Here is a 10,680-nt window from a genome sequence, read left to right as displayed (position 1 = left end):
CTCAAACATACCTTCCCCCCTACACCTCAAACATACCTTCCCCCTACACCTCAACATAACTTCCCCCCCTACACCTCAAACATAACTTCCCCCCCTACACCTCAAACATAACTTCCCCCCTACACCTCAAACATAACTTCCCCCCCTACACCTCAAACATAACTTCCCCCCCTACACCTCAAACATAACCTCCCCCATCCACCTCAAACATAACCTCCCCCCTACACCTCAAACATAACTTCCCCCCCTACACCTCAAACATAACTTCCCCCCTTACACCTCAAACATAACTTCCCCCCTACACCTCAAACATAACTTCCCCCCTACACCTCAACATAACTTCCCCCCCTACACCTCAAACATACCTTCCCCCCTACACCTCAAACATAACTTCCCCCCCTACACCTCAAACATAACTTCCCCCCTACACCTCAAACATAACTTCCCCCCCTACACCTCAAACATAACTTCCCCCCCTACACCTCAAACATACCTTCCCCCCTACACCTCAAACATAACTTCCCCCCCTACACCTCAAACATAACTTCCCCCCCTACACCTCAAACATACCTTCCCCCCCTACACCTCAAACATAACTTCCCCCCTACACCTCAAACATAACCCCCCCCTACACCTCAAACATACCTTCCCCCCCTACACCTCAAACATAACTTCCCCCCTACACCTCAAACATACCTTCCCCCCTACACCTCAAACATAACCTTCCCCCCCTACACCTCAAACATAACTTCCCCCCCTACACCTCAAACATAACCTTCCCCCCTACACCTCAAACATAACTTCCCCCCTACACCTCAAACATAACCTTCCCCCCCTACACCTCAAACATAACTTCCCCCCCTACACCTCAAACATAACTTCCCCCCCTACACCTCAAACATAACTTCCCCCCTACACCTAACATAACTTCCCCCCTACACCTCAAACATAACTTCCCCCCTACACCTCAAACATAACTTCCCCCCTACACCTCAAACATAACTTCCCCCCCTACAACACAAACATAACTTCCCCCCCTACACCTCAAACATACCTTCCCCCCTACACCTCAAACATAACTTCCCCCCCTACAACACAAACATAACTTCCCCCCCTACACCTCAAACATACCTTCCCCCCTACACCTCAAACATAACTTCCCCCCCCTACAACACAACATAACTTCCCCCTACACCTCAAACATAACTTCCCCCCCTACACCTCAAACATAACTTCCCCCCCTACACCTCAAACATAACCCCCCCCTACACCTCAAACATAACTTCCCCCCCCTACACCTCAAACATAACTCCCCCCCCTACACCTCAAACATACCTCCCCCCTACACCTCAAACATAACTTCCCCCCCTACACCTCAAACATAACTTCCCCCCCTACACCTCAAACATAACTTCCCCCCCTACACCTCAAACATAACTTCCCCCCCTACACCTCAAACATAACTTCCCCCCCTACACCTCAAACATAACTTCCCCCCTACACCTCAAACATAACTTCCCCCCCTACACCTCAAACATAACTTCCCCCCCCTACACCTCAAACATACCTTCCCCCCTACACCTCAAACATAACTTCCCCCCCCTACACCTCAAACATAACTTCCCCCCCTACACCTCAAACATAACTTCCCCCCCTACACCTCAACATACCTTCCCCCCCTACACCTCAAACATAACTTCCCCCCTACACCTCAAACATACCTTCCCCCCTACACCTCAACATAACTTCCCCCCCTACACCTCAAACATACCTTCCCCCCTACACCTCAAACATACCTTCCCCCCTACACCTCAAACATACCTTCCCCCCCTACACCTCAAACAAAATAAATAATTGTTATAAACAAGCAATATATAAAATATAGTTTTGTGTTATGAATAGGGTGTAGGCGAATGTTGTGCATTAACATGGGTTCGGAAAGTTATTTTCCGAGCTGTTTTATCGAAATGTTATTCGATGAATCTTGCTTAAGAGACACAACCGCTGAGATCAACTTGACCCGCTGAGATCAACTTGACCCGCTGAGATCAACTTGACCCGCTGAGATCAACTTGACCCGCTGAGATCAACTTGACCCGCTGAGATCAACTTGACCCGCTGAGATCAACTTGACCCGCTGAGATCAACTTGACCCGCTGAGATCAACTTGACCCGCTGAGATCAACTTGACCTCTGAGATCGACTTGACCACTGAGATCAACTTGACCTCTGAGATCGACTTGACTAGAGTTTTTGACCTCCAATCCCTTTGACAAATGTTTGTCGATCTCATTCACTGGATGCTTCAGGCTCCTGTTCTCTTATCACTTTGTAAAATCCTATGGAGTCAAGAAGTTGTTCATGTTGTTTTTGATCTCCCCAGACTCGGGACCAGCACCAGTCCACATCCCTGTTGAAATGGCAACTTTATGGGTAAGAGAGGTGGTGTATCATGATGTGTGCATTGATAATACATTATCGTATAAATATAAATACACTCATAACAATCCTATTAAGATATCGCTGTAAAAAAATTCTACATCAAGCAAACATCATGTTGTATATCTACAGTGTACAAATAGATAGTCGAGAGGTAGGCCACCTCAGTTTTAATGGGCGTGCCCACTCCTGTACCATGGGATCGGTACATCACAAAATCTCTTCTCGACTATTTTGCAATCTGTATGGCTCAGTTGTCAACATCCGGGTCCTCAAATGAAACTGGTATACTTTCCTATTTATGTTATTTTTATTCCTCTGCTAGTTGTGATCCTTTATATGGGGCAGACACACCAGTTCCCTACCTCCTCCCACCTGCCTCCTCCAGTATTGATCCTTTATATTGGGCAGACAGACCCGTTCCCTACCTCCTCCCACCTGCCTCCTCCAGTATTGATCCTTTATATTGGGCAGACAGACCAGTTCCCTACCTCCTCCCGCTGCCACCTGTCTCCTCCAGTTGTGATCCTTTATATTGGGCAGACAGACCCGTTCCCTACCTCCTCCCACCTGCCTCCTCCAGTATTGATCCTTTATATTGGGCAGACAGACCAGTTCCCTACCTCCTCCCGCTGCCACCTGTCTCCTCCAGTTGTGATCCTTTATATTGGGCAGACAGACCAGTTCCCTACCTCCTCCCGCTGCCACCTTTGTTGTAAAATAAATACATACATTTCTGAATACCATATTGTAGTAAACACAAGACTGTTTCCAACATGTTCTGTAATATGTCCTTTAAAGGCACCAGAGATCTTTGGCATTTGAAAGGGTTCAATCTGCTATTTCTACAACAAGTTTTTAGACAATTGAGTTGCATACCCATTGATTCCTGAAGAATAAAAATTATAAATGTTTCATGAGCTTAGTTCAGCCGTTGTACCCAATCAGAATCCTAAAATATAAACGTGCTTTTGTCCACTGTTTGTGGGTGGCCACTTTCTTTTGTTTGAACTGCAGACTGCCCCTTTAAAGCAGACTGCTCCATTTACACTCAACATGCAATTTCAAGATTCCCCACTAGAGGTCCTCATTCACTCAGGAGAGGCCTCCTCATAAGGGCCCTGCTGCAACTGTCAACTGTAACCAGGCCAGTAAGAGAACTAAGATTCAGCAAACGTGATGTAAGGATTCATAGGAATATCATGAAACATATACAGTGCCTTCAGAAACTATTCACACCTATTGAGTTGTTACACGTTTTTTTGTGTTACAAAGTCGGATTAAAATCGATTTTATTGTCTTTTGTCAACGATCTACACAAAATAAAACAGAAATGTTCAAGTTCTGTCAAGTTGGCTGTGGATTATTGCTAGACAAACATTCTCAAGTCTTGCCATAGATTTTAAAGTTGATTTTTAAGGAAAAACTGTTACTAGGCCACTCAGGAACATCAGCGTCATCTTGGTAAGTAACTCCAGTGTATATTTGGCCTTGCATTTTCTGTTGTTGTCCTGCTGAAAAGTGGATTTGTCTCCAAGTGGCTGGTGGAAAGCAGACTGAACCAAGTTTTCTTCTAGGATTTTACCTGTGCTTAGCTCGCTTCCTTTAATTTTTATCACCCCCAAAAAATCATAGTCCTTAACAAGCATACCAATAACATGATTGTCACGTTCTGACCTTTATTTCCTTTGTTTTGTCATTATTTAGTATGGTCAGGGTGTGAGTTGGGTGGGCAGTCTATGTTTGTTTTTCTATGATTTGGGTATTTCTATGTTTCGGCCTAGTATGGTTCTCAATCAGAGGCAGGTGTCATTAGTTGTCTCTGATTGAGAATCATACTTAGGTAGCCTGGGTGTCACTGTGTGTTTGTGGGTGATTGTTCCTGTCTCTGTGTTTTGCACCAGATAGGGCTGTTTTGGGTTTTCACGGTTCTTGCTAGTTTGTTAGTTTGTTCATGTGAAGTGGTTTATTAAAACAGGAATCAAAATAACCACGCTGCGCTTTGGTCCACCTCTCCGTCAATGGAAGAAATCCCTTACAATGATGCAGCCACCACCATGCCTAAAAATATGAAGAGTGGTACACAGTGATGTGTTGTGTTGGATTTGCACCAAACATAACGCTTTGTATTCAGGACAAAAAGTGAATTACTTTGTCATATGTTTTTGCAGTGTTACTTTAGTGCGTTATTGCACATTTCTGAACAGGTTTCCTTCTTTTTACTCTCTCATTTAGGTTATGTTGTTGATCCATCCTCAGTTTTCTCCTATCACAGTCATTAAACTCTGTAACTGTTTTCAAATCACCATTGGCCCCATGGTGAAATCCCTGAGCAGTTTCCTTCCTCTCCGGCAACTGAGTTAAGAAGGACACCTGTATCTTTGTAGTGACTGGGTGTATTGATACACCATCCAAAGTGTAATGAATAACTTCATGCTCAAAGGAATAGTCAATATCTGCTTTTTGTTTTTATTTGACCCATCTAGCAATAGGTGTCCTTCTCTGTGAGACTCACAAAAAGAAAACGCATATAAAAAAAAAAGAAGAAAAATACTACTAACCTGCTTTTAACATTACGACAATAAATTCACAACTAGTGGAAATTAGTATCTTGGCTATTGCCTTATGAACTGAAACAAGTTCAACAAATGCGTAAACAAACATTTTGCACTTCTAACGTCTTACCAATTACAAAATGTATGCTCATTATGATGTAATCTACCTCATACTATGCAGATGAGTCACGGTGGCTGGTCTGCACAGGGAATTGTTTGAGAGGGAGAGTTGTGTTTAATAGAATCGTTGTTTAAAACAGAACAGCTTGTTGGTTTGGCACACAGTAGCAGCTCCAGTGAGTCTTGCTGAATATAATTGTGTTGTGTGCATCTGGTTAACTACTGATAAAGTCTTCCCATTGGTGCATCACTTCCCAGTATTTTCTTCTTTTAAAAGGAACTTTAAAACGCCTCAAATTAATGTGTCTCGTAAATACATGCAAATGTGACATAAATCATCTTATTTAGCCTCGATTTTGTTATTGTTGTGAATGTTGGCACGTGTGTGTGTGTGTGTGTGTGTGTGTGTGTGTGTGTGTGTGTGTGTGTGTGTGTGTGTGTGTGTGTGTGTGGCATTATGTTGTTAAACATAATTACAATTCTCTTTTGAACGGGGAAGCAGATAATTAAACATGTTAGACTGGATTAACACTGAGAGGACAACACTGCTTCACCGATTGAGATAGCTGGGAGAGAGGACAACACTGCTTCACCGATTGAGATGGCTGGGAGAGAGGACAACACTGCTTCACCGATTGAGATAGCTGGGAGAGAGGACAACACTGATTGAGATAGCTGGGAGAGAGGACAACACTGATTGAGATAGCTGGGAGAGAGGACAACACTGCTTCACCGATTGAGATAGCTGGGAGAGAGGACAACACTGCTTCACCGATTGAGATAGCTGGGAGAGAGGACAACACTGCTTCACTGATTGAGATAGCTGAGAGAGAGGACAACACTGCTTCACCGATTGAGATAGCTGGGAGAGAGGACAACACTGCTTCACTGATTGACATAGCTGGGAGAGAGGACAACACTGATTGAGATAGCTGGGAGAGAGGACAACACTGCTTCACCGATTGAGATAGCTGGGAGAGAGGACAACACTGCTTCACTGATTGAGATAGCTGAGAGAGAGGACAACACTGCTTCATTGATTGAGATAGCTGGGAGAGAGGACAACACTGCTTCACTGATTGAGATAGCTGGGAGAGAGGACAACACTGATTGAGATAGCTGGGAGAGAGGACAACACTGCTTCAACGATTGAGATAGCTGGGAGAGAGGACAACACTGCTTCACCGATTGAGATAGCTGGGAGAGAGGACAACACTGCTTCACCGATTGAGATAGCTGGGAGAGAGGACAACACTGCTTCACTGATTGAGATAGCTGGGAGAGAGGACAACACTGCTTCACTGATTGACATAGCTGGGAGAGAGGACAACACTGATTGAGATAGCTGGGAGAGAGGACAACACTGCTTCACCGATTGTGATAGCTGGGAGAGAGGACAACACTGCTTCACCGATTGAGATAGCTGGGAGAGAGGACAATACTGCTTCACTGATTGACATAGCTGGGAGAGAGGACAACACTGCTTCACTGATTGACATAGCTGGGAGAGAGGACAACACTGCTTCACTGATTGAGATAGCTGGGAGAGAGGACAACACTGCTTCACTGATTGAGATAGCTGGGAGAGAGGACAACACTGCTTCACCGATTGAGATAGCTGGGAGAGAGGACAATACTGCTTCACCGATTGAGATAGCTGGGAGAGAGGACAACACTGCTTCACTGATTGACATAGCTGGGAGAGAGGACAACACTGATTGAGATAGCTGGGAGAGAGGACAACACTGCTTCACCGATTGAGATAGCTGGGAGAGAGGACAACACTGCTTCACTGATTGAGATAGCTGAGAGAGAGGACAACACTGCTTCATTGATTGAGATAGCTGGGAGAGAGGACAACACTGCTTCACTGATTGAGATAGCTGGGAGAGAGGACAACACTGATTGAGATAGCTGGGAGAGAGGACAACACTGCTTCACTGATTGAGATAGCTGGGAGAGAGGACAACACTGCTTCACCGATTGAGATAGCTGGGAGAGAGGACAACACTGCTTCACTGATTGAGATAGCTGGGAGAGAGGACAACACTGCTTCACTGATTGAGATAGCTGGGAGAGAGGACAACACTGCTTCACTGATTGAGATAGCTGGGAGAGAGGACAACACTGCTTCATCGATTGAGATAGCTGGGAGAGAGGACAGACACAGATTGGGCGATTGAGATAGCTGAGAGAGAGGACAACACTGCTTCACTGATTGAGATAGCTGGGAGAGAGGACAACACTGCTTCACTGATTGAGATAGCTGGGAGAGAGGACAACACTGCTTCACTGATTGAGATAGCTGGGAGAGAGGACAACACTGCTTCACTGATTGAGATAGCTGGGAGAGAGGACAATACTGCTTCACCGATTGAGATAGCTGGGAGAGAGGACAACACTGCTTCACTGATTGAGATAGCTGGGAGAGAGGACAACACTGCTTCACTGATTGACATAGCTGGGAGAGAGGACAATACTGCTTCACCGATTGAGATAGCTGAGAGAGAGGACAACACTGCTTCACTGATTGAGATAGCTGAGAGAGAGGACAACACTGCTTCACTGATTGAGATAGCTGGGAGAGAGGACAACACTGATTGAGATAGCTGGGAGAGAGGACAACACTGATTGAGATAGCTGGGAGAGAGGACAACACTGCTTCACTGATTGAGATAGCTGGGAGAGAGGACAACACTGCTTCACTGATTGACATAGCTGGGAGAGAGGACAACACTGATTGAGATAGCTGGGAGAGAGGACAACACTTCTTCACTGATTGAGATAGCTGGGAGAGAGGACAACACTGCTTCACCGATTGAGATAGCTGGGAGAGAGGACAACACTGCTTCACTGATTGAGATAGCTGGGAGAGAGGACAACACTGCTTCACCGATTGAGAAAGCTGGGAGAGAGGACAACACTGCTTCACTGATTGAGATAGCTGGGAGAGAGGACAACACTGCTTCAGATAGCTGGGAGAGAGGACAACACTGCTTCAGATAGCTGGGAGAGAGGACAACACTGCTTCAGATAGCTGGGAGAGAGGACAACACTGCTTCAGATAGCTGGTAGAGAGGACAACACTGCTTCAGATAGCTGGGAGAGAGGACAACACTGCTTCAGATAGCTGGGAGAGAGGACAACACTGCTTCAGATAGCTGGGAGAGAGGACAACACTGCTTCAGATAGCTGGGAGAGAGGACAACACTGCTTCAGATAGCTAGGAGAGAGGACAACACTGCTTCACTGATTGAGATAGCTGGGAGAGAGGACAACACTGCTTCACTGATTGAGATAGCTGGGAGAGAGGACAATACTGCTTCACCGATTGAGATAGCTGGGAGAGAGGACAACACTGCTTCACTGATTGAGATAGCTGGGAGAGAGGACAACACTGCTTCACTGATTGACATAGCTGGGAGAGAGGACAATACTGCTTCACCGATTGAGATAGCTGAGAGAGAAGACAACACTGCTTCACTGATTGAGATAGCTGAGAGAGAGGACAACACTGCTTCACTGATTGAGATAGCTGGGAGAGAGGACAACACTGATTGAGATAGCTGGGAGAGAGGACAACACTGATTGAGATAGCTGGGAGAGAGGACAACACTGCTTCACTGATTGAGATAGCTGGGAGAGAGGACAACACTGATTGAGATAGCTGGGAGAGAGGACAACACTGCTTCACTGATTGAGATAGCTGGGAGAGAGGACAACACTGCTTCACTGATTGACATAGCTGGGAGAGAGGACAACACTGATTGAGATAGCTGGGAGAGAGGACAACACTTCTTCACTGATTGAGATAGCTGGGAGAGAGGACAACACTGCTTCACCGATTGAGATAGCTGGGAGAGAGGACAACACTGCTTCACTGATTGAGATAGCTGGGAGAGAGGACAACACTGCTTCACCGATTGAGAAAGCTGGGAGAGAGGACAACACTGCTTCACTGATTGAGATAGCTGGGAGAGAGGACAACACTGCTTCAGATAGCTGGGAGAGAGGACAACACTGCTTCAGATAGCTGGGAGAGAGGACAACACTGCTTCAGATAGCTGGGAGAGAGGACAACACTGCTTCAGATAGCTGGTAGAGAGGACAACACTGCTTCAGATAGCTGGGAGAGAGGACAACACTGCTTCAGATAGCTGGGAGAGAGGACAACACTGCTTCAGATAGCTGGGAGAGAGGACAACACTGCTTCAGATAGCTGGGAGAGAGGACAACACTGCTTCAGATAGCTAGGAGAGAGGACAACACTGCTTCAGATAGCTGGGAGAGAGGACAACACTGCTTCAGATAGCTGGGAGAGAGGACAACACTGCTTCAGATAGCTGGGAGAGAGGACAACACCGATTGAGATAGCTGGGAGAGAGGACAACACTGCTTCAGATAGCTGGGAGAGAGGACAACACCGATTGAGATAGCTGGGAGAGAGGACAACACTGCTTCAGATAGCTGGGAGAGAGGACAACACCGATTGAGATAGCTGGGAGAGAGGACAACACTGCTTCAGATAGCTGGGAGAGAGGACAACACCGATTGAGATAGCTGGTAGAGAGGACAACACTGCTTCAGATAGCTGGGAGAGAGGACAGACATATTGGGGGATTCTCAGTAGAAGATCCTTGGTGATTTGTATTTATTATGGATTCCCATTAGCTGCTGCCTCGGCTACTCTCTTCCTGGTTTCCAAACACAATAAGGCACATTACATGGCACTCATCTCTTAAAGAAAGGAGACGTTTAAGAAAGAGTATAGAGATGGATATATATATACAGTATATATAAACTGTATGTGCCTGCGGGGTCGCTTGTGAATGATGAAGAATTTACATTGAGGAAAGGAGACATTCACAATGTCATTTATAGTCAATATTCTGTGTCCTGTATTGTCAATACTCTGTGTAATTTATAGTCAATACTCTGTGTCCTGTATTGTCAATACTCTGTGTCCTGTATTGTCAATACTCTGTGTCATGTATTGTCAATACTCTGTGTCCTGTATTGTCAATATTCTGTGTCCTGTATTGTCAATACTCTGTGTCCTGTATTGTCAATACTCTGTGTCCGGTATTGTCAATACTCTGTGTCCTGTATTGTCAATACTCTGTGTCCTGTATTGTCAATACTCTGTGTCCTGTATTGTCAATACTCTGTGCATTTTAAAGTCAATACTCTAGTGTGTATTAGAGACTTGACTACTGTTTCAGTAGACGTTTTCCGGGCTGTAATCTACTAGGTTAGTAGTAAGTAGGGAGAGGCAAGCTAAGCTTTCCTGCTGAACGTGTTCCAGGATATCAGGCTAACGCAGATGAGTTCAATCAACAGTTTCACACATAATGTGGTTGTGTGAGTGTGTGTGTGTGTGAGTGTGAGTGTGTGAGTGATTGTGTGTGCGTGAGTGTGAGTGTGTGTATGAGTGTGTGCGTGAGTGTGTGCGTGATTGTGTGTGCGTGAGTGTGAGTGCGTGAGTGTGTGTGTGCGTGAGTGTGTGAGTGATTGTGTGTGCGTGAGTGTGTGTGCATGAGTGTATGCGTGAGTGTGTGTGTGTGAG

This window comes from Oncorhynchus kisutch, linkage group LG3 (assembly GCF_002021735.2).
Source record: "Oncorhynchus kisutch isolate 150728-3 linkage group LG3, Okis_V2, whole genome shotgun sequence".
Taxonomy (NCBI): domain Eukaryota; kingdom Metazoa; phylum Chordata; class Actinopteri; order Salmoniformes; family Salmonidae; genus Oncorhynchus; species Oncorhynchus kisutch.
The sequence above is the reverse complement of the archived record's forward strand: the minus strand, read 5'-3'. Positions refer to the sequence as shown.